At 43.8% G+C, this 20,544-nt stretch overlaps 1 protein-coding gene across 3 annotated transcripts in view; it reads right to left on the minus strand.

Annotated features, from left to right (window-relative positions):
- The window catches only part of PNPLA8 (patatin like domain 8, phospholipase A2), a 383,576-nt gene that overhangs the window by 322,076 nt on the left and 40,956 nt on the right, over positions 1-20,544 (minus strand). Inside the window, exon 4 of one of the 3 annotated variants that reach the window (XM_078674318.1) lies at positions 5,575-5,664. The exons of the other annotated variants lie outside the window; for them this stretch is intronic. The gene's annotated coding sequence lies outside the window, so the exon portion shown is untranslated. The remainder of the gene's footprint in view (positions 1-5,574; positions 5,665-20,544) is intronic. 3 annotated transcript variants of the gene reach the window in all.

Consider the following 20,544-nt stretch of genomic DNA (forward strand, 5'->3'; position numbering starts at 1 on the left):
GGGAACATTATTTTTGATAGGTCAAAAGGGTCATGGGAATTATGAAAAGATAAGAGGAACAGATTCAAAATATGATCTGTGTACTGAAGTGTGCTTTAAACCATTTGCTGAGTTATACCAATTATTTGATTTACTGTAATCCCAATGTTGGAGCCAACAACAATTAACCCACTGCTTAAAACAATGTGTAGTACCACCCCCAGTAGGAATGTTCCAATCTGCCATTTCGAAGTTCATATAAAGTTATGGTGTCAGGTCTCTATGGGATTCTTATAGACCGATGATTTTCACATACCACACTATGGGGTCTCAAAGATTATCAGGAACACTGATTATCTCTTGAATATCCCAAAAAGGTTTAGGGTGACTTGATCCGACTTCATGACACTCATTTGAGAGGACCAAGGATACAATGGATGTTTTTTTAGCTCCTGCACGGTGGCACAGGGGTGGCACAGGTCGCTTCTCAAACTTCAAGTGACTAAACTAAGTCCTACCTCTCTGTGCTGGAGGTGTGACATCTACCATATACTTTTAGAGTGCTGAAGACTTAACCAACACTGGACAGATGTACAAATAAATGATCATAATGCTACCATTACACCAAAAATCAAATAAAGTCACAAGAGAAGGTTCTCAAACTCACTGGCCTTTTACACAAATTGGGATACTGAAACTGAGAAAAATCACAAAGGGCTTTATGAACAATGGCTGAAAGACATTTTTAATAGAACTAATTTTGAAAATGTTGTACACAAACTAAATGACCAAGTACCCAAATTTGTAGAAATATGGGGCATATTTCTTAACACATGAAAGAATGCTTGAAAGCTGGCAATAACATGGGGACATGATAGATGTGTGAGATCTAGTGGGGTGGATTGGCTGGGGAAGTTACTATGGAAGGGGTATTCATATCGCTTGATTGTACTTATCGTTGAACTTAGTCACATTTATCAAATTCTTCTGTTTGGGTAATGAAAAAAATTGCAGTGTCCAAAAATGTTGAATGTTTTGCTGCGAAGAAATAACTGATTCAAATAAAAAGAAAAGACAAGTAGACAGTTGTTATATGGAAATCAATGCATACATCAATGAAAATTAAAATATCATCTTTGTTAACAGAATCACCCATTATAAACTCTACATCAACCTCGACTCGCAAATATGAAGTTAGGCAAGCCCTATGACCTAGGCCGGGGAGTTGATCATAGATGGGAGGGTGCATAGTTGGCAAGAAAACACTTGGGCAGTCAACTCTTGATCAGTCCTACAGATAGGCCCAGCGACATTACAATGGTCAGGGGAGATTGCCCCAATAAAGCACAATTTGCTGGAGGGGGTATGCGCGCTCCTAAAAACACCATAATATCAGATGACACATAGCCAATCAGGACCTAGCTCACGTAGTGATCACACACTCCACATGTCAGACATCTGGACACTTTCACCACTGGCCACACTGTCAACGTGAGGTCGAGACTCCAACTGTAGTAACCATTTCACCATTAATTTAGAATTCCAAAGGCAGCAACCAACAATCCTTACCATATATGGTATGGCGTAAACCTTTATGACTTGTCGTATTTTTGTATATAAGAAGGACTCTACAAATCTAAATTGAGATAGACCGCAGACCTAGTGTTGGTAACTGTTCTCCCAGTCAAACTGCTTAATTAAACAAACTGTTCCTGCTTTGCCAAATGCCTCTGGTCTTCAGTTTTTTCTAAGGATTTCAAACTCACGCAGTACAGGTCTCAAATGAGCCTTACCCTTAAGCCCAAAGAACCTAACCCAAGCATATTTCTGTAAAGTAACATCATGTGTCATTTGCATTGATTCAAGATCTAAATAAGGACCTGGGCATGTATAAGCTGCTTTGAAATAGTTTATCATTCAACGTAGAGAAGATTTTCCTTTACATTGGGGGTCCTCTGCCTAAAGTTTTACATTTATGTCCCACCAGCTTCAGTCAAGCATGAGAAAAAAAAACAGGCTGCATGACCAAAAACGCAAGCTGAATTGCCCCACAAGTGCACGCTATACAGAATCCTTAACAGAGCTGCAATAAAAGTCCTCAATATATACATCTGGTCTAATATTTAAAACCATGTGCGTTGCACATTGAGCCATATACTGAAATGGAAAATGTTTGCTTCAACATCACCTTTGTGCATACTTATGCCCATAACGCCTAAAAAGATTGCAATGCGGATGGTTGGCTCCACATCCCTCTTATAGAAAGGCCTCTCAATGATGGATGCTATTCCTTAGTTAATATGGTTTGACATATAACTCTTTCCAGGCAAGAATAAGAAAAATCAACAATCAACTATAAAGTCGAAGTGTTAAAGCCTGTCACTTTCCCTTCATATAACTATATGCTACACAATTGTAGGTAGCCAGGTGAGACTTTACTTTTCCACTCTTTTCTGTAAAACTCATGCTTATAGGCAGTCACCAATCAATTCACCACACCATGACCGGAGAACAACTCCAATCCTTAAAACATCTTATCTAACACAACCATGTAGGCCAAAATACCCACATCCTACAAACAGTGCACTCAAAAGGGTGCAAGAGGGATAAACAAAACAACACCTATTATTTTTCAATTCTTGGTGTAGTGTGTTCCTCATTCATTATGAGGGAATAGAGACAAGAGACAATAAAAATGTAAGTGTTGTTTTGTTTATCTTTCTCAAATGCTATTTATTCAGTAGGCTGACCAGGAAAAATAATTTAAAGAAAACAAGGCACCCCGTACATGATTTTCTAAAATATTAAAGGGATTAAGAGCTAAGAGAGCACCAAGTTTCTCCTGCATATTATATTTGCACTCAAAATGAGCATCAGGAAGCCAAAATGAATCAGATTTGATTACTTGTCAGGAGCAAGTATGAAGTTGTATATGAATTCTTACGATACAGTACAATATGTCTTTACCAAAGTCTCAACTCTACAGCAATTTTTTTCAGGAAGGCGGTTTCACCTACGCCGCAACTAGTTAGCCGAAGTGCAACCTCTGAGAAAAGCAGACCTTATTAGAGAGCCCAGTATTTCTTTCAAGTTCCGAATAGTGTTGTGCCTGCAGAAAAATATTGTACTAAACTAGTTCAGTGGATCACGAACTCGCTGATGTAGGATCCAATGTCTCAAAAAGGTAACTGTCTTGTGCCTGTTGACCTAAAATAGTGAATTTAAGGTCCATTGGATTTAGGAGGTCTGAAAACAATAACGACTCTCAGGCAAGGATTCTTTAGTTGAGAAAAGGACATCTTGTAGACCTACCGTGCTAATAAGCATCAGGAGTCTGGTCTTCATTAATTCAACATGTATCCTGTATAAATGGACGGAATGCAGTGCAAATCAAACATTCACCCCTGTCAATAGATCTAGGTTAAATCCATCGTTCTTTTGCTCACCATGCCACCCCAGTTTGGCAAGGCATGGGGAGCAAATAAACAATGGATTTAGGCCCAGATCTCTGTACTGGGGTGCATCTTTGAAATTGATCAACATTCTGTCCATCAATTGTCCTTTTTGCATTTGTCACCCCGAGTGGGATGGGTATGCCCAGATGTGGGTCCCGTGTTCTCCATGCCACTGGAGTCAAGCTAGCCTGGAATATGAGGGATAAAACCCCGACACTGGTTCTAGGATGCTTGTTTTGAGTCCAGGGAGTTCCTGGCCTGGCAGCTCGCTGGACTGTTCCCATTGGGAACAGGGTCAAGACTGATTTGCAAATGGCTGGGTTCACACTGGAATGGATTGAGGATTAAAAACGATTGATTCAGGCCCATATCTTTGTACTGGAGTGAATGTTTGACATTGTTCAACATTCTGTTCATCAATTGTTCCTTTTGCAATGTGCAGGGTGACCACATAGCCTGTGTGAACAGTGCAAAGTGGTGATCAAAACAAGAACTAAAGGATGTCGACTAGAGAAATGTGTGTGGATAAGTGCATAAATTAGCAGTATGCAGTTATTAAATAACACAGCATACAATGAATAAACATCTTTCTCAGCCGGAATATTGTCAGCAGCGTTTCAACATTCCATGATTTGACAGGTAATCATCATCACAGAACAGTGAATGAGCACAGCGTGAAAAGATTGCTGCAAGAGGAGTTCCAGGACAATATACCTGGAAACTGCCAGCCCACACAATAGTCGAGGCAAGATGTCATCGGCGAAAGGAGAGAAAAGCCAAATAACAGCGCTAAGAAGTCACTGTGCAATGCGGGAGGCCTGTAGAGAGAGTGATCCTCTATCAGGGAAGGGTTTCACAGTCTGAAGTAAGAGTCAGTCATGTTTAGACATTGCCATGCAACATTCCTTTAAAACCCAGACCTATTAGGCATTGCCAATGATTGTTCATTAGGTGTCTCTTGCACAAATGTTTATGTGCAGCATTGAGATGGGGAACCTAAATAGCCTTCATTAAAGCCTTTGACCCTTTGGGATTTTATAGAAGCACTCAAAAAGATATTTTGAGTCACAGCACTCAGGATACAAACATGATGTTTATTTTAGTCTTATTCCAAGGTAACTAACAAATAGCAACACTATTGGGTTTTGAGGTTGAGTCAGCCCTGTTAGTATCATTGTACCAGGAAGGGGTAAGGTTACTGATGATGAAGCATGCCAGAAAATGAAGGTAAGGTTTCCTTATCCAGAAAACATTAGCTTCATTAAGAGGCTTGTGGTATGGTGATCATTCCTTAGGCCATCACCCCTTTGGTGATATTGTGTATAAACTATAAACAATGGCTCAGAAAATCTGCAAAGATTCAGATAGCATTTCCCACTTCACCAAATAGGTTAACACCACACAAACTGAAACTCGCTTTTTACAGACCCCAAAGATTAGGGAAACAGGAACAGTGGGATAAAGTAGTGCAGAGAAGGAGAAAAAAAAGAAAACACTTCAGCCTAAGGATTCGATTCATATTCTCCCCAGTGCCTTCTCAACTAGTTGAACACACTCCAGATGGTTGAAAAATGTGCAGACGGCTCACCGTTAACACCAGGAAAACAGTCATTCAAGCCCTAGTAACCAGCCGGCTGGACCTTGGCCATGCACGCTACGTAATAATCACCACCCACTCCTAAAGAAACTCCAGACAATACAGAACTCAGCTGCCAGTCTCAACCTCAAACTCCCCAAACTGACCCATATCACCCCTCACTCCAGAAACCTCCACAGTCTTCCCATGCGGAAAAGATGCAAATTCAAGATGCTGACACATACATACAAGGCCTTCCAATACCAAGTGCCAGCATACATCAACCACCACCTGAACTTCCAGCAACCCTCCGGAAACCTGTGTTCCGCCACCTTCACTCACACTCCCTGCATCTGCCGAAGCCACAGTGTAAAATGTTCCTTCTGCTACCTCACCACCAGGTTTTGGAACGACCTTTCCCCTCCACCTAGGAACACCATCCTCACTCCCAGAATTCAGAAAAGGATACAAGACCCGGGTTTTCAACTGACCCCAGCATAAACCCAGTGCCTGAGTTGAATTGAAATTAGACTGAATTCATGCCAACCAATACAGAGCACTTACCAGTCAGAGAACAGAGTTCACCTCCGCTCTGTCGGACTATCAAGATTCCTCTCTCCTTTTAAACTCAAGGAAGCCTCATGCAGCTTGAACCTGTGTAATCACAAATATAGTGTCACCTGCCACAACCCCCAGAGTGGTGCAAAACCATAGAGATGCATTACTTTTCATTCTGAACAGTTCTTTTTTCACTCCCTGGACTTCTTGCTTTCTCCTCTGTGTAGTGCTGTTCACAATGGGGGACATCAGAATCCTGCAATCTCTGAAGTATAAATCATGTTGTTTGGCCTCTGCTGCCTGAAAAGAATGACAAATATCCATAATGGCAGTTCCAGCACTAGCAGTACTCTTCTCAGGTCGCCACATAGGAGGATGTGCATCGCCCTCCAGACCTGAAGCTTGCGTAGTTGATCTTTACTAAGCAGCTCCTCCGTTAGGAACTGCCGGACCAGAGTGTCAACCTGTAGCACACCTTATTCGAGCAGCTCAGGCTTTAATTTCCAAGTCCCTCAATATTGCTTAAGAAGTGCATCAGGGTTGATTGCATGATCTCCAAACTCTGTAACTAGAGAGCTCCTCTTGCTATGTATGTACAAGGGAGTTGAAAGTCACCATTCTATGATCCAAATTCTGGACATTTGTCTCACAGTCAGCAATCCTCAGGATCAACTCATCATAGTGGCCATCACACCTGATCATCCTCTAATCAATGTCAGTGACTGAGCTACTAAAATCCTTCAATGACTATACAATTATACCCTTGCTGAGAGACAACTGTACAACCAAAGTAGCTTCAGCTTTTTCCAAGGTCTCAGCTGCATTCCTACTAGATGACTGATGAGGATAGAAGAACCCACGTCCCTCACTCATTTGTCGTAATTCATCAAAGGTTGCTAGCTCACTGGAAGACCTCAAACCAAGCACGGCCCATGTATATTGCAACATTTCACTCACAGTTCAGTTCAATATGGACCCTACTCCCCAATACACACACCAACCAGTGAGTCTTCATAAACTGATCATCTAATCTCATGTCGTCTCACTTCTACTGCCTCTCTTCCTTGCCCCAGGTATGTGCCTCTCTTTCCTCTCACTGCCACACCAAGAGAAGAGCTAGGGAACTACACCAGGCGGAACGTTAAGTCACAGGTCACGTAAAGGGTCAAAGAATTCCTAGGTTTCCATGAATAAAAAAGATGAATTTAAAGGAAAAAACCATTGCACAATGGCTGCCATGTTAAAGGATGTCTGGAGGGGCGGCACAGCCTGAAAACAGGAGAGCAGAAGAGCTACTGCATCAGAGAATGAAATGCACACTGGCTTTCAAACAAATGGAAAGAAAAGCAGCTTGGGACAGGGTCAGGAGCATACAGAAAGGAAACAAAGGAGGCGACAGAGTGCAGTGAGTGGAGAGAAGTGTGGAGGACACAAGGTATCTGAATGAAAATACATTTGTTTTTTAAAATAGAGAAAAGAGAGAGGGCACTGAGGAGGGGTAACCACGGAAAGGAAACAGATGTAAGGTGTGAGTTGCACCACAATATGGAGAAAATAGTAGGTGCAGGCGGGATGTTCTCAGCAAATACTTAAAAAAAGCATTAACAAAAATTAAAAGGAATGTAGCAGACGTAGAGAAAAAAAAAAGAGAAAAACAAATAAACAACCTTAGCAAAGAGGTGGACAACAACAATGAAGTGGTACAAATTGTGCCATTGTTACCACTACATTTTTGACAAACATGTAGACGAACAAGTTATTTACCTTCAGTAAAGCTCTTTCTGGTCAATACCCTTCCTCGCGGAAGATGCAATATTACCCAAATGTCAGACAAAATCTGGAAATTTTCACAGCTGAGCTCTCGCATGCCACTAGGTGGTGCTTTGTGTCTCTATATATAGGCTTTGTGTAAGGTTCTTGCTTGACTCTTTCTGCGTCGTTAGACACAGAATATCCTCCAGAACTGGTAACCTGATCAGGGAACAAAAGCTCATGCGCAGATGTTCTGTTCCAAGTACCACATTCTCCTGACCCAGTCCTGAGCAACTAGGATGATTTGGGCGCAGTCATTCCTATCTTCTTCCGAACTCTGGGCAGGATAGGCTTAGGTGGGAAGGAACGCAAAATGTATGTGCTTCAGTCCTGCCAGAATATAAGAGTTTTTTTCAGGAACTCCAATATGCACATTTTGTTACACTGCACTTCTAGGCTGTGGTGAAAACATGCAGTCAGGTTTCTGCCATCGTCAGAACATGTCCTTGCAAAAAGAAGAATTGATGGACAGAATGCAGAACAATGTCATACATTCACCCCAGTACAGTGATCTGGGCCTAAATCCATTGTTTTTTTGCTCACCATGCCATTCCAGTTTGGACCCAGCCATATGCAAATCAGTCTTGACCGTGCGTGGGAACAGTCCAGCCCAAACTGCCAGGCCAGGTCCTCCCTGGACTGGAAACAAGCATCCTAGGACCGGTTTCGGGCTTTCAGCCCTCATCAGCCAGGATAGCTACACTCCAGTGGCATGGAGAGCACGGGACCAACGTTTGGGCATACCCGTCCCACTTGGGTGACAAATGCCTTAGCCACTTCAAGATATAGATGCCATTCGTGATCTGCCAAGAACTGCCAACTAAGCTCATCCATCCCGGAGTTGAAAGATCCCACCAGGTGGTTCATGATCAGGAAAATGTCCTGATTCTCCAGCCAACTTCAGCGATGCAGGGCTTCTTGGCACAGGACTCCACCCTACCCTGGTAGTTGTAGAGCAACAGGGTGGTGGTGTTGCACATGAAAACCCCTAACAGCTTCCCTTTGATAGATGGCAGGAAGGCCTTCAGTGTCGGATGAATGGACTGCAGCGCCAACAGACTGATATGGAGCCCAGTTTCCGTCAGAGACCAGAGTCATTCTTTATACTCCGAAATGCCCTCCCCAATCCAGCAGTGATGAAGCCATCATCACCAATTGCAGGCAAGCATTCACCACTGCAGATCATGTGCAGTCACCCTCAAAACCTGAATGTCATCCAACAGGTTGCCTTGGAGCCAAGAATAGGACAAGAAGCTTCAGAAGTACTCTCACCGAAATCCAAGACTGAGGTTGAAGCATCAGGATCATAGCCCAAATGTCCTGGACTCGTTGCAACACAAGAAAAGCCTTGAACCGCCCCATGCTTATCAGAGCTCCTATAAAAGGATAGAGACAGGTGCGACTGATCGAGAACACCAATGATGTCAGGAGGTGGTCCCCAACTGACTTCAGTGGCTCGCCAGCAACTGCCCGTTGTTGAGGTAGGGGAAAACTAGTATTAAGTCTACAAAGATGGGAGCTTACCATCTCCATCACTTTCATGAACTCCCAATGGGTACCGGTAAGGCTAAAAGGGAGTACGGAAAACTGAAAATGCTTTTGGAATATCTTGAACCGCAGGTAACAGCAGTGCAGCTATAGGACTGGTATATGAAAATGCGCATCTTGCAGGTCACGCATACAGTTCCTTGGATTCAAGGCAAACAGATCCTGCGCCAGCATGAGAACTTTGAAACTTGTCCTTTCTTAAGATGGTATATAGCAGACAAAAATCTAAGATAGACCCAAACCCTCAATCTGCAAGCCTTTGCCTCAGTAATTTTCTCGGGATCGGTACGTCGCTCAAAAATGGTCCACCTCTCAACACCCTCAAGTAGGACTGCTGTAATTGCGCAGATTATTGAGGTGATCAAGCAAGGAAAGGAAGGGAACAGTGGGACCTGCATGGCACTATCCTTCTTCAGCACAAGGACATAATGAGAGTAGCAACCTTTCCCAATTTCCAACTCCTGAATCCGTTTGATGAGTCCTGTGGCCATTAAAGCTTGCACTGCTTGCAATGCAGACGTGCCAAACCAGGAACTCGGGACGCCTCATCTATGTTGGTTGAAGCCGGTCCCCTGGCACCATTAGGGGGCGGGGCTGGTGAAGGGGCGGTTGACTCGGCCGGTAACTCGCCTCAAGATTGGTTAGTGAGAGGCATGCCCCGGAATCATACAAGTGCTTCCAGGGCCGTGGGAGGTGGGGCTAAGACAGATCATGCCAGTCAGAACAGGTCACAAGCTGACCCTTTAATGAGGCTCACGGAGCAGCGGGCAGTCTCTTTCCTCTCCACTGCGCACACTGAAGCCACACCATCCACCCAACGGAACGTTTTGCCTCAATTTGGGGCAGAGTTTTTTTCCCCAAATTTATCATTGGCACAGCAGCCAAGAGCCACGCGGGTTAGAGTCTATACTCATCTGCCCGCATGATTGGTATTGCGGCAGTGGCTTTGACTGCTTATGCCGATTGCTGAAATACTGGTCACTTGGGAATGGTAGTGGCAGTAAGGGAGGTCCCCTTTTTAAGGTGAGGGGCAATACTTTGGCCTGCTAGGCCAAAACCTGTTGCATTTCTGGTACAAAAAGTTAAGTTTTGGTTTAGTGGTACTGGCATTAAGGGAGGTCCCTGTTCAGGTGAAGGAGGCTGGTCATTTGCTAGGGACTGTTATCCAGTTGGTTTTGGAATAGTCAGATGGAGGAATTGTGATAACAAGGTGGTTGGTTATTTTGTTGACTGGGTTCTGAACACTTGTAGTGATCATGGCGCCTAGGGGGAGGAGAAACGCTCACGGATGGAGGAGTGGATGGAAGCGAAGATGCGCAGTATGGAAGATATGAGGCAGTCCCTGATGGACTTGCGAAACCTAGTTGAGGGACAGGATGGGGCAGAGGAAAGGCCTAGGCGAGCCGGGGTAGCCCCCAGAGCTGCAGTCCCTCCGGTACCCAAAAAGTCTTAATACAAGTGGGGTTGGGGGGCTTGCCCCCCACCATGCCCCTTGAGGAGACTGCAGGGTCATTGGCCCTGGCGGAGGATCAACATCTGAAGGGGTGAATGAGGCAGCTCCAGCAGGGGGTACACCAGGAGGTACGGGGGACCCAGTCAACCGGTCATAGTAGTGCCAGCGGAGGTCCCTGTTCGGAAGGGGCTCCTAGCCAGCTAGTTTCCGTCCTCTGTGAGGCCCCAGCAAGTGGTGTGCCTGGGCACCCAAACTTGGTGACCAGTCTCGCAGCAGTGCTCCCGTGGCTAGCTAAGGCAGCAACATGGACCCCTTAAGCGGGCCAGGAGGACGCCTTGGAGAGGGCCAGGAGGCTGGTGGCACAAGTGGAAGGGTCAAAGCAGGTGGAGACGCAGAAAGTAACTGCAGGTCCAGCAGCTGCGGGTAATGTAGCAACCGGCGATGCAGAGCAAAGCGGTCCAGTGAAAGACAAGGTGGACATGAGCTGCAAAATGCAAGTGCAACAATGGAGGGAGAGCACACCAAGAAACGGCATGTGACAGCAGCAGGAATAGCAAAGGCTTGGGAGAGCTACGGTCCTCCAGAAAACGTCTGGGTAGACATCTCTCACAAGAAGTAAAGATTTTTATAGGGGAATAAGTACATATTTTCCTTATTAATTGATAAGGTTGAGAAGGAAGATGCAAAAAAACTTAGGGATTGGGCCAATTCCAGGAATTGGGGTAAATGGTCGCCAAAGAAGACAATTGAGGAAACTTTGGTAAACTGGATAAAAGAGTTCTCCAATTATCATGCAATAACAGTGGAACGTTTCCCTGGGTTAGGTGCACAGATGGCGTGCTATCAAAATAGAATCGTCTTTGCGCATGATGAATATAGGGGAGTGGAATGGAAAGAAAGGCGAAAGCAACTGACCCTGCCTTAACCTGGATCAGATTGACGTCATCATGTGGTTCTGTCACATGAAAACTGTGACTCAAATAATACACAAGTACAGTCCTTTTGAATGGGCCCATCTGCTAGCACGGGTGGGAGGGGGTCGAGAAGGGTTCTTGCTGGGATTTGAATACGCAAACCTGCACCAGGCCCCCGGCTCATGCAGATTTACGCACACCTGTTTCCTTCTGTGGCCTCTCCTCGCACCTTGAATCAAAATGATTTTTACCTCCATTTCGCTTGACTTTTTAGTCAAGGGAAACTAAGGTAAAAAGCAGGAATGAGGATTTACTCCTCACCAAGGCTCACTCCCCGATAAGGACAACCGCATTGATACCATGGTTGAATAAATATAGTTGCCCAAACACAGCCCAGATTCCTTTGGAAAACTTCAGGGATGGATTTAGGATTCCTGCACCTGGCTACATAGGGGTATATTACTGCCGCAATTCGCAATCATTAAGGTACAACAAGGAGGTAGCTGTAGCCAAAGTTTTGAAGAAGCTGCGGATGGGGAGGGTAGCTGGCCCATTTAATACTGTACCAGTGGAAGGTTTTGTTTGTTCACCACTGGCAGTGGTGGTACCCAAAAAAGACCTGGGAGAGTTCCGCCTAATCCATAACTTATTTGCTGAATGATGCTATTGATGGGGCCCTGTGCACAGTGAAGTACGCATCTCTTGATCAGGCGATCAAAATGCTGCAGGGGTTAGGGCGAGGCACATTACTAGCAAAGTCTGACATTGAATCAGCATTCCACCCACGTGATTTCCATTTGTTAGGTTTTCATCTAGAGGATAGTTATTACATGGACAAGTGCATGCACATGGGGTGCTCTGCCTTTTGCTCGTACTTTGAGAAATTCAGCCCCTTCCTTGAATGGGTTTTCAGGCAGATGACTGGGCATCAGTGGGTGCTGCATTACTTGGATGATTTCCTTCTTTTGGGTGCACCGGGGTCTCCGGAGTGTGGCAGAGCCCTAAGAGCCTTTTGCGCACTAATGAACGAATTCGGGGTCCCCCAAGCACCAGGAAAGACAGTGGGGCTGCCCACAAAAAAAAGAGTTTTTGGGCACAGAATTGGATTCAGTGAATGGGGCATCAAAACTCCCACAGGGCAAAGTGATGGCTTTCAGCTTAGCGTTACAGGAGTGCCTGGGCAAAGAAAAGGTCATCTTGCAACAGCTACAAAAAAAAGGTGGAACAGCTTAACTTGGCGATAAAAATCATCCCCGTGGCCCGCCCATTCTCACGTTCCATTGCACAGAAAATGTCAGGTTTAAAAGAAAAGCACCACCACACTAGGTTGTCCAGCCAGGTCAGACAAAATATGAGAATATTGAACAAAGTTTTGAGAAATAATTATCAGCACTCCTAAACAAGTAATCATAACATTTAGGGCATAAGTTAAAGGCCCTGCCAATCTCAAAAATTAGATCAGACTCTATTAGTTCTAGAGTTGTTCTATGACACAAAATCCGTGACACAAAGATATCAACATAAATCTTTGTCCAAGCAAGGGGTTCAAAAATATATAGTCCACTTATTTGTTTTTCTTCAATCTTTATTCTTTCATTTTTCATAAAACAGGTATTTCCAGCAATAAGTAGAGATCACCAACACGTGTTTCGTCCTACACAAGGACTTTTCCAAGGCTGGAAAAATATATAAACAATGTGCATTGTGATATCAAATCATAAAATTATTTATACAAATATAGACATTTTCTAAACAGGTTCCTTAACATTAAAAAGAACTATATATGTACATACACTAGTCCATGCTAACCATATCTGCAGTAAAGCATTACACAGGATTGTTTGTAATATACATTTAAATAAACAATGTAGTAACTCAATCTGCAGTGAAAGCACTATTCAAAATCATTTTAAAACATACAAATTAGACTAAACACTCCCACCATAAATGGAACAACCCACAGTGAATGGGGCATCCAAAATTTTGCGAAACCAATCATGCTATATACATAGAAGCTTCATATTAGAGGAGACATCATGAAATAAAAGGAGAGTACGAGTCATAGTTAAAAACTCATGCTTACTAATGCCTTTGTCAAAACAAAACAAACGTCTGCCAAAGTCAAGGCCATGCAGTGAATTGTATGCAGAGGACCAAGTATTCAATGCATTGCGTGGACTGCATGTAGGCAGAGTCCAAACACAAAAAAAGCTACACGAACTGAGTAGGAGGTAGAATATAAAACATTACGAGAACTCACCCAAGATCAAAAACTGTATAACAGGGCTGGAGATGCGGCACGTGATGTGGGGGGGAAAGGATCACCCGGTGTTGTGGCAAGCCTTTCGCAGGTAAATAAGCGTATCAGCAAAATAAGCTAAGATAAGCAAATGAAGGAAAGGCAACAAGCGTGAGCAATACGTGGAGCTCATACTGTGTTCACAGCTCATGAAACGAGAGATGCCACCAATGTACATGTGGACCATAAAGGTACCAAAGTTAACCAGACCAAATTATGAAGTATTTAATAAACAAGTAATCAAATTATCACGACTGATTCAGAACAATATACAAGTAGTAGCTGTATAGGCATCCATGTATACGAGAAAATAAGCTACACGGAAAAGCCGCCTTGAAGAAAAGACTCACCTAATGACAAATCAAGTAGTTAGCAATTGAGAATATGTAATTGCTACCGGATTCCAAATACGAACACTCGGTGCAAAATAGTGGTTCAATAGACAACCATAGTAAGTTGTAGAGCTGAAACGACATGAAAGACACACATGAGAATATTATCAAAGTAGACACACTTAGCCCACTAGTGTCGAGCAAAAGCGAACACTCAACCGTGCTTACCGTATTAACTGCCGTCACATCTCTGTACCCAAAGCCGTCTCAGTTACGCGAGGCGAGGCCAAGTTCCCTGCCGCATTATATATCCTAACCAATTATTCGAAAACGCCATGACCCGCGTGGAGAAGGGTTCCCCCACCGGGGGAACCCTTCCTATATTATACATTGTTTAATTCACCCGGTACGCTTTTAAACTAACTATGTATAGGCGTTTGTACTCCTTTTTCTGACATTCAAACATGGAGGCCGTTGTTCGGTAAAATTATCCGATATTCAACTGGTTAGTCCGTCTTCTACTCGTTGGGGGAACCCTTCTCCACGCGGGTCATGGCGTTTTCGAATAATTGGTTAGGATATATAATGCGGCAGGGAACTTGGCCTCGCCTCGCGTAACTGAGACGGCTTTGGGTACAGAGATGTGACGGCAGTTAATACGGTAAGCACGGTTGAGTGTTCGCTTTTGCTCGACACTAGTGGGCTAAGTGTGTCTACTTTGATAATATTCTCATGTGTGTCTCATGTCGTTTCAGCTCTACAACTTACTATGGTTGTCTATTGAACCACTATTTTGCACCGAGTGTTCGTATTTGGAATCCGGCAGCAATTACATATTCTCAATTGCTAACTACTTGATTTGTCATTAGGTGAGTCTTTTCTTCAAGGCGGCTTTTCCGTGTAGCTTATTTTCTCGTATACATGGATGCCTATACAGCTACTACTTGTATATTGTTCTGAATCAGTCGTGATAATTTGATTACTTGTTTATTAAATACTTCATAATTTGGTCTGGTTAACTTTGGTACCTTTATGGTCCACATGTACATTGGTGGCATCTCTCGTTTCATGAGCTGTGAACACAGTATGAGCTCCACGTATTGCTCACGCTTGTTGCCTTTCCTTCATTTGCTTATCTTAGCTTATTTTGCTGATACGCTTATTTACCTGCGAAAGGCTTGCCACAACACCGGGTGATCCTTTCCCCCCCACATCACGTGCCTCATCTCTAGCCCTGTTATACAGTTTTTGATCTTGGGTGAGTTCTCGTAATGTTTTATATTCTACCTCCTACTCAGTTCGTGTAGCTTTTTTTGTGTTTGGACTCTGCCTACATGCAGTCCACGCAATGCATTGAATACTTGGTCCTCTGCATACAATTCACTGCATGGCCTTGACTTTGGCAGACGTTTGTTTTGTTTTGACAAAGGCATTAGTAAGCATGAGTTTTTAACTATGACTCGTACTCTCCTTTTATTTCATGATGTCTCCTCTAATATGAAGCTTCTATGTATATAGCATGATTGGTTTCGCAAAATTTTGGATGCCCCATTCACTGTGGGTTGTTCCATTTATGGTGGGAGTGTTTAGTCTAATTTGTATGTTTTAAAATGATTTTGTATAGTGCTTTCACTGCAGATTGAGTTACTACATTGTTTATTTAAATGTATATTACAAACAATCCTGTGTAATGCTTTACTGCAGATATGGTTAGCATGGACTAGTGTATGTACATATATAGTTCTTTTTAATGTTAAGGAACCTGTTTAGAAAATGTCTATATTTGTATAAATAATTTTATGATTTGATATCACAATGCACATTGTTTATATATTTTTCCAGCCTTGAAAAAGTCCTTGTGTAGGATGAAACACGTGTTGGTGATCTCTACTTATTGCTGGAAATACCTGTTTTATGAAAAATGAAAGAATAAAGATTGAAGAAAAACAAATAAGTGGACTATATATTTTTGAACCCCTTGCTTGGACAAAGATTTATGTTGATATCTTTGTGTCACGGATTTTGTGTCATAGAACAACTCTAGAACTAATAGAGTCTGATATAATTTTTGAGATTGGCAGGGCCTTTAACTTATGCCCTAAATGTTATGATTACTTGTTTATAGGAGTGCTGATAATTATTTCTCAAAACTTTGTTCAATTTCGTGTGTATCACTTTTGTGTACACTAACGGCACCTCAAGGTGGTAGGTGCCTTGAGATTTTCTGGCACCCTTTCTTGGTTACTTGTTCGATAACATATATATTGTTGGTTGTGTACTTAATTTTGGAGATATTACAATTGTTTTGTCGAGTGTGTGCGGACGTTTCCCTGTAGGGAACACTACCACCTGCATCTTTTTCTTTGTGTAAAATATGAGAATATGGATGGCATTTCAGGGTCATTTCAATGGCACTGTGGTGTGTCCCAGTCCCGCCAAGTCCAGCCCAGAGCTTGGCTTAATGACAGACGCTGCAGGAAGTGAGGGGTTTGGGGCCATTCTGGGCCCGGAGTGGGCAGAGCAACGCTGGCCAGCTAGGTGGGTGGAGTCTAGCCTGACAGGTAACATTGGGTTTTTAGAGTTGTTTCCTAGCACTAGCTATCTTTCCAGAGCAGTTTCGAAATCAATCTGATTTTTTTGGTCCAATAACATGTCTGTAGTGGAGTGCATTAACCAGCAATCAGTTAATAGTAAAATGATGCTTCGCCTGTTAAAGGAAATAGTACTCCAATGCATGAGATGAATGTGCTGTTTAGGGCCCAACATGTCCCAGGAGTTCTGAATCAGGCTGCTGATGCTGGGTCTCGTTTTAAGATGCAGGTGTTCAGGTCCTACCACCCAGGAGCAGCCGAAAGTCCAACGCCCTTTCCAGAGCAGCTATGTCAACTTGGTGCCCCAACCTATCGGACCTCGTGGCAGCTAGCCTAGCAGGCTATCAGATGATGTATAACCACTGATTTGCAGTGCAACAAAAGATGTGAAAAAATGTTTGTGGTTAAAATTGGAGAAATGAGAGAAATTAGCAAGTTTAATAGTGTCCCTCAGTTGTCCAAGATTAAAAACAGTGCACAGAATAGCAATTCAAACAAATATCTGCTACAAGAAGTTATACGGTCAACATGTTTCAGCAGAATGATGGACACAAGTGTCCTCTGCCTTCGTCAGGACCTTGATATATATTTCTGCTACTGCAAAGGGTGAAAGTGCTATATATAAAACAACTAATCATAAACCATTTCACCTGGAATCCTAGGTATTTCTGGTTTCACCTCCTGTTAGTAGATCACTATTAAGCAGGAGGGTATGGCCTCGCCTCACCTGGCTGCGGCTGAGGCGAATGGAGCACTGTTCTCTCCGTTGGTACTCTCGGCAATCAACTGAACCGATTGCTGGGTCAGGTGGAGATTTCGATAGACGGAGAGGGAAAATTAACTATTTAATTTTCCCTCATTGTCATATGTCGAATCCCCCCTAACCCGGTCCCACCGCTCATACCTGCAGGGGCCACAGCTGCTGTCAGTTTGTGTACACACTGTCATCATCATAATAGAAGGTAAATCATTCCCATCCCGTCCAACGTCATCTCCAAGTGGTGGTAAGCTCTGGTCAGAGTGGGAGGCAAAAAGGCAATGGAGCCTCTAAATGTGCCTCTGCTGTAGTGAAAGCAGAGGATCAGACTTGGGTTGTCTGCAAACCAGGTAAACTGTAGCAGAATTGGAGCGCGGCCACGGTCGGTTTGAGCTATGGCAGTTTGAGGTTTGGACATCACAGTCCGTATCGGATTCTCCTCCACTGTCCCCAGCGTTGATGAAGGAGGAAGAGACCTAGGTATCGAAACCAGGGTGGAAGTCTGCACTAGAGTCACTCTTGAAACTGTGACAGGCCCAACGGGTTCAGGCTGGAAAGAGGATGGATCAGCCAACAGCAATCCGATATGCACAGATATGCACCATGGCCTCCTTAAAGGCCTTGGCCTACTGCAGTGTCACCGATGGACAGGCGAACTCAGGGTGCACTGGGAAATCAGCTTGTTAATTGGAGCTTGGAAGTAAGAGCAATTAGCACCACTACACCCTCATCGCATCTCTTTTGATATAGACTGACAAGATGGAGTCGTCTGTGCCTTCTTAGGCAAAGAGGCGGGTTGGATACGGGATCTGGCGCTAGTAGCATACCGGATGCCCAGGATGGAGACAGCTTTTTTTCTTTGGCAGAGGAATCGGATATAGATCCTACTTCGGACTCCAAAAATGAAGAACTCATCTCGGGTGAGGAGAGTGGGAGTCCTCCAACTACAGCAGATACTCTGAAAAGGATTACACCTCTCCACAGTAAATTCAGGAAGATACCATCGTCCACTTTGGGAAAATGTGAGAGCGATGGCTCCGAGGCAAGCAGCAATTTGCAATGGGATTATTCAGGAGCTACAACTACCCTTGCAGGCTCAGGAGGGCCAAGAGCCCAAGAAGGAGACCTGGGGGGGCCAGGGGGTAAAACCAAACTACCTCCTTCAAATACCCATATTTTTGCAATGCTGAAGTCTATCCAAAATGAAGCTCGCCAAGAACATAAGAGAGCCCAGCTAGCCACGAAGAAAATACAAGGGGCAATCCGGAAAAATACCAAGGCTTGCTCAGAGGTCATTGCCAGGACAGTTGCCCTGGAGGAAAGAATTGTTGGGCTCGAGGCAGGATTGCAGAATACCGAAACAAAAACTACGGCTAATGACGAAAGGCTTTCGGATATAATGTTGAAGTTGGAGGATTCCGAAAATCGGCTCCTTCCAAACAATTTACGACTTCTAGGGATCGAGGAAAAAGCAGAGGGCGAGGATATTAGAGGGTTTGTTTTGAAATTATTTAAAACTGCGTTCCCGGAGCTCTCACACTGCTGTCGGGAAACCGAGATACAGAGAGTGCATCGGTTTCCTCTCATGTTGAAAAAAAAAACGGGGCCCGAAGCCAAACCTCGGGCAATATTGATTTTGTTCGGTAATTTTTTGTTGAGAGAAGCCAGTTTTGGGAAAGCACGTCCGGATGCAAGAAGATCTGCAGAGGGCCATACTTTTTTTGTGCGACCCGATTGCTGTCACACAACAGTGGAACGGAGGTGGCGGCTCCGCCAGCTGATTACCCCTTTCCAGAAAAAAGGGTGTGAAGTTTTCTTGATGAACCCTGCACGGCTGAAGGTTATTCTTCATGGCAAGATACGGGTATTTTCCTCGGAAATACAAGCGGAAAAGTATTTGAAGGAACTCACTGAGGGGTAATGTGCTGTACTTTCAGTCTGGAACTTTCTTGGAACAAACCTGTGTTGGATGTTTTGGCTTTTTTCTTTTTTTTCATTCCCTCAAGACTGCTTTTTTCTCTTAAATGTCCTTCTCTCTCTTTATGTTGTTATATGGACAGGGAGTAACTGGCCGACACTCGGCAAGTGGGAGGCATCACAAAGGTCTGAGGACCTTTATTGCCAGTTTTGTGGGATGGGTGGGTCGGTGGGGGATCAGGGTAGTAAACGTCGTTTGCAACGCGATGTTTACACCGCACGACCTTTACCACGCTGCCATTACAACGCAAGTCATTACTACGACTTGCGCTGGATGGCGCGGTTGGTTAAGGAATATTGTAATTTTCTATTCCAACACCTTCCCTACTGTTACGTGGGCTGGAGTTGGAATATAAAATTATAATAATCCTCAATCCGCTCCCTCCAACGCAAGTCATTGTAACGACTTGCGTAGTAAAAACTGCGTTGTCAAGTACCAAGATCATTTTGATCGTGTTGTACTGACAATCATCCGATCAGGGTGGGGGAGGAACAGGGCAAGGGAAGGCTTGGGTTGGGGGTTGTCTGTGGGAATAGGGTAGTTCAGGCAGGGTGGGCACAATCTCTCAATTTGATATATGTATGGAATGTTTTCATAATGCCATGGCTAATATCAGGATAGCATCTATAAATATTTGCGGACTAAATGATCCTGCTAAACGGCGTCGGTTCAGAGACGATGTGCGTTTCCTGCGGGCAGATATCATCTGCCTTCAAGAAACTCACATTGAAGCCAATCGGCACAAGCTCTTAGAGCTTGAGGGTTTTCAGTTGATTTCATGGACCAAATTGGAGGCTAAGACCAAAGGGGTTGCCATTTTGGCGCGGCGGGGAACGGTGAATATAATCCGTTCTTCTGCTAATGTTTACAGCAGATGGGTCGTCATTCATGGTGAATTTCAGAAAAAAGCTCTCACACTTTGTTCAGTTTATGGCCCAGTACTTGATGACCCAGAATTATACAATTGGTTAAACTTAGAGCTGGTTGGGTGGCCTGCCCCGTTTATATTATCCGGTGATTTTAATATAAATATTAATTGTGAACTTGCTAATCAACCGGGTCTAGCATATGTTGGTCGAAAACCTAAAGTTTATAGGGCTCTGCGGCAGATGATGGAAATGCATGGTTTGATTGATGTATGGGCCTCTTTAGAAGGGATGATTCTGGGTTTACCTTTTTTTCTGCACCACACAAAACCCATTCTAGGGTAGATTATTTTTTTATTTCATCAATTCTGGCTCTACGTTACAGTATCATCCGATATCCAGGAGTAATGTCGGACCATAATCCGC

The sequence above is a fragment of the Lissotriton helveticus genome, chromosome 1_1 (genome assembly GCF_964261635.1).
Source record: "Lissotriton helveticus chromosome 1_1, aLisHel1.1, whole genome shotgun sequence".
NCBI classification, from domain to species: domain Eukaryota; kingdom Metazoa; phylum Chordata; class Amphibia; order Caudata; family Salamandridae; genus Lissotriton; species Lissotriton helveticus.